The sequence below is a fragment of the Podarcis cretensis genome (genome assembly GCF_951804945.1).
Source record: "Podarcis cretensis genome assembly, chromosome: 8".
Taxonomy (NCBI): domain Eukaryota; kingdom Metazoa; phylum Chordata; class Lepidosauria; order Squamata; family Lacertidae; genus Podarcis; species Podarcis cretensis.
This window is the reverse complement of record NC_137177.1, coordinates 9,857,709-9,862,723: the sequence shown is the minus strand read 5'-3', so window position 1 is coordinate 9,862,723 and position 5,015 is coordinate 9,857,709.

Here is a 5,015-nt window from a genome sequence, read left to right as displayed (position 1 = left end):
GATTTTATTGGTGTTAGACGCTGTCAGAGCTGCCCAAGGTCCCAGCTCACAAAGGACCAACGCCAGTTCTTGCTATATACAAAAGTCTTTATTAAGGTTCAGTTTCCATTTCAAAGCCGCGGCGTGCAGCTCTACGTCTCAACCCTAGACCGCTGAAGCTCCGTCTGAATCTCCACCCCCCAGACACCAGTTTAAGACTCTAGCCTTGCTCCACCTCCTCCTCTGCTCTTTCCTCCTCTGGGTCCTCCTGTCCGCTGGGGTGTTGCCCTTTCTGGACTCTTCTGATGCTGAGTCCCCGGATTCTTCCCCCTCCCTCCGGCGGGCTTTAGGACCTGGCTCCCAATCCGTGCTTCCTGCTGTCCCGTGGGCCTGTACATTTGAACTTGGTGCGCGCGCCCAGCCAGCAACCTTTCTCCTGACCATTACACTGCTCCTGTCACTGCTTCCCCCCTCGGGGGGGCTAGCTGGACCTGGCTTCCCCTCCGTTCCCTCACTCTGCGATGGAGGTGTGGCCAGCTCTGACTCATCTTCTCTCCCTACTGGAGGAGACGCTGGCCCTGATTCATGGGACTCTTCCCCCCCGCTACGCCCTGGTGGAGAAGCTGGTCCCGATCTCCAGCTGCTGCTTTGGGAGTCGCCGCTGGCCCCTTGCTTCTGGTGCGTCCTTCCCGGGACCCCCCTTGCCCTGGCCATCGGTGCCCCCTTCTGGGAATCTTCCGAGTCGCTGGAGAAGCTCATGGAATCTCTCGGCCCACTGTCATACTCCCCTACGCTGCCCTCGGATTGTTCCCCTTCGCTCTCCGCTTCCTCCTCTCTCCCCTGTGCCTCTGCTCCTGAACCCCTGACAGACGCCTTCAGCCTGGCTCTGGCTGAGGAGGGCGGGGTATAAATAACATTTAATATTATTATTATCAGGTCAATGGCCCACATAGTCCAGCATCCTGTTCTCACAGAGGAAACCAAATGCATTTAGAAAACCCGCAGGCAGATGTCTGTAAAAACACACACACACAGATAGAGATGTGTTTTGTTTCCAGCATCTGATATTCAGAACCATTCTTGCCTCTGACCATGGAGGCAGGGCATAGCCATCCTGAAAGCAACCAAAGACATGTTTTTAAAATCAAGAATGCTCCAACTCATGACAGTAGTTTGAGGGAAACTTTGATTCAGAAAAGGGACATTTTTATGCTCAGGGAATATACCTGTGGACACTAGTCGTGGTCAGGAACTCAGTGGCAGATTCCGTGTTTGTGCAACATTAAAATTGCCAGCTTTTTTTTCCTGGCCTGCTCCTGTGCCGTTAGAAGCCACCTAGCATGCAGAAATGTAGCAGGTGTAGTTTTTCCTAGCATAAAGATAACGGGACAGAAAAAGCCTTGCCTGTTGCATTTCTGCAAGCCAGGCTATTGCTAAAGTGTATGGGAGAGAGTTGTAGTTAAAAAAAAAAAAGTCTGGCAGCCATAGGTGTCTTGCAGCTAAGGGGTGGGGTGGGGCACATTTAAAGATGAACCTGCCTAATTCACACTTTCCACAATAACACACCAACTGAAGCACAGTAATTTTGCAGTGCAGTTCTTCGCATGCTGGAGTGACCTTGTTAGCATCTTTTTATATTCAGGTAGGTAGCCATGTTCGTCTGACGCAGTCGAAATATATATAAAAATAAAAAATTGTCCAGTAGCACCTTAGCTACAGTGGGGGGGGGGAGTATTTGATCCCCTGCTAAACTTGCCCATTTGCCCTCTGACGAAGAAACGACCAGTCCATAATTTTAATGGTAGGTTTATTGTAGCTGTGAGAGATGGAATAACAACAGGATAACCCCCAGAAACTCAGAAGACAAAAGTCAGAGATTGATGTGCGTTATAATGAGTGAAATAAGTATTTGATCCCTTTGCAAAAGATGACTCCATCAGAGGGCAAACGGGCAAATTTAGCAGGGGATCAAATACTTCCCCCCCTCACTGTAGATTCAGGTAGGTAGCCGTGTTAGTCTGACGTAGTCGAAATACATATATATATATAAAAAATTGTCCAGTAGTACCTTAGCTAGATTCTTGTTATCATCTGTCTGTCTCAAGAGACAATGGAAGAGTGTGCCATTGGGGGCAAAGTCTAACCACTGGAGATTCACAGTGCCTGATGGGACTGTAAAGGCCAATATGGGAGAGACATGTTTTGTTGCAGCTGGGGCAGAGGAAGGCATCGCGTTTTGCTGCTATAGATGCACCATAGCATTTCTTCTCTCTGCCCTCCTCCCAGAGGTCACTTCTCCCCTGGTCACTGCTATGGGTTGCATGAACTGTCTTGTCTCCAAGTGCTACGGTTAATGCTGCCAACCTCCATGTCACATTTGCAGACATCTTTGTAACACAGAGTTCTGCCTGAAGCCAGCTCCCCACAGAGCACATCCCTGAGGAGCCCATCTTCAATTCTGTGGACATGACTAAACCAGCATCGGTGTCGCTGAGGCAGGAGTGTGCACAGGCAAGGAATGTGGGCATCTTTCTTTGTCCTGACATATGATGCCCCAATTCTTCCCGACACAGTGCAAATGGAAGGCTTGGAGATGTCGCTTCTGTTGGGTAGAAGCTGCCCACAATTCGCTTCCATAGATATTTAGCTCTCCCAGAATCAGAGCGTCTCTGCAAATGTAGTAAACAGGAACCTAATACTTTGGAGCATATTTTCTTTTCTTGTGATTTTGGCATTTATGCCAGAAGACAATTATTAGAGGCCTTATGTCAGGGGCTCAGGAGCAGAAGCACAGGGAAGAGGGGAGATGGAGAGCGAAGGGGAAGAATCTGAGGGCAGCGTAGGAGAAGATGACAGTGGCCCGAGAGATTCCATGAGCCTCTCCAGTGAATCGGAAGATTCATAGAAGGGGGCGCCGGTGGCCAGGGCAAGGGGGGTCCCAAGGGGGACACTCCAGAAGCAAGGGGCCAGCGGGGACTCCCAGAGCAGCAGTTGGAGATCAGGACCAGCTTCCCCACCTCACCTGAGCATAGTGGGGGGGAAGAGTCCCAGGTATTGGGGGTAGCGTCTCCCCCAGCAGGGAGAGGAGTCAGGGCTGACCACGCCTCCATCGGAGAGTCAGACAACGGAGGGGAGGTCAGGTCCAGCTAGCATCCCGGAAGAGGGAAGCAGTGACAGAAGCAGTGCAACAGTCAGGAGGAAGGTCACTGGGTTGGCGCGAGAGCCAAGTTCAAAAGTACAGGCGCGCGGGGCAGCAGAGAACGAGGATTGGGAACCGGGTCCTAAAGCCCGCCGGAGGCAGGGGGAGGAGTCAGGGGACTCAGCGTCAGAAGAGTCCAGAAAGGGGAATGCCCCAGCGGACAGGAGGACTCAGAGGAGAAGAGAGCAGAGGAAGAGGTGGAGCAGGGCGAGAATCTTAAACTGGTGTCAGGGGGGAGGAGATTCAGACGGAACTTCGGCGGTCTAGGGTTTAAGACGTAGAGCTGCGCGCTACGGCTTTAGAATGGAAACTGAACTTCAATAAAGACTTTTGTACATAACGACGACCTGGCATTGGTCCTCTGTGAGCTGGGACCTTGGGCAGCTCTGACACCTTACAACTCAACAGGCTCAATTCTATGCTACCAACAGTTCTGGACCTGCTCTCGGACAGGAATGATCAAATTACTTTAATAGTGGCTGAATTTTTGAGTGCTGTCCATGTAGAAAGACTGGGCCATTATAAAGAGATTTAGTGGTTCTTAACTGATCGGTGATGTGGTAGTGTTGTACTGTATTATTTATGCAAATTGATTTTCTCTGGAGTTAAAGATCTGGCTGGGAAAAACCTTGTTATGTTGAGCTCGTATTTTGAAAAATTTGTATACAGTGTCTGTTTGATAATGTGTGGTTTGCTATGCCTAATAAAGGATATTCGATTCGAATTCGCTTCCATAAATCTGTGCTCAAGCCGCATGGGCCTTGATATTGGTCATCAACATCACATTCTCCCACACAAATGCATGTATAGTGGAAATAGCGTCAAAATGTCCAGTACATTAGGGGAAATTGCTTTGCAAAATATGTAAATTAGGAGAAATTACATAGAAACATGTGCACAAGTATTTGGAGAAATTCACACTAATGAGCTGTGAATTTTCAGGCGTTCTGTTTTTCTCATGCAAGTTGTTTAGTCGTTTAGTTGTGTCCGACTCTTCGTGACCCCATGGACCAGAGCACGGCAGGCACTCCTGTCTTCCACTGCCTCCCGCAGTTTGGCCAAACTCATGCTGGTAGCTTCGAGAACAATGTCCAACCATCTCGTCCTCTGTTGTCCCCTTCTCCTTGTGCCCTCCATCTTTCCCAACATCAGGGTCTTTTCCAGGGAGTCTTCTCTTCTCATGAGGTGGCCAAAGTCTTGGAGCCTCAGCTTCAGGATCTGTCCTTCCAGTGAGCACTCAGGGCTGATTTCCTTAAGAATGTATCAGTCTGATCTTCTTGCAGTCCGTGGGACTCTCAAGAGTCTCCTCCAGCACAATAATTCAAAAGCATCAATTCTTTGGCGATCAGCCTTCTTTATGGTCCAGCTCTCACTTCCATACATCACTACTGGGAAAACTGTAGCTTTAACTATATGGACCTTTGTTGGCAAGGTGATGTCTCTGTTTTTTAAGATGCTGTCTAGGTTTGTCTTCTCGTGCAAACTGATGCAAAAATATGGAGAATGGGAAATGAGAAACAAACGTGGACAGTTCTGCGCATTCCTAGATTCAGCTCAGCCCATTAGGCGTCCACACATCCTGCTCACGGTTTTGAATGAGTCGCTCGTGGTCATTCCAGTGTTTCTTGCTTCTACTCCTGGACATTGAGAGAAAAGAAGTATCTTTTATGTTGTGAAGTGCCCTGAGATCCCCGGATGAAGGGCAGTATCATACAAATTTAATAAACAAAACAATAATTTAATTCTTTGCTGGTATGACAAGGGGGAAAATATGGGAGTCTCCGAACTCTGAATCAGTGAAATAAATGTCTTCTTCCTGACTCACATTCAAAGGAAG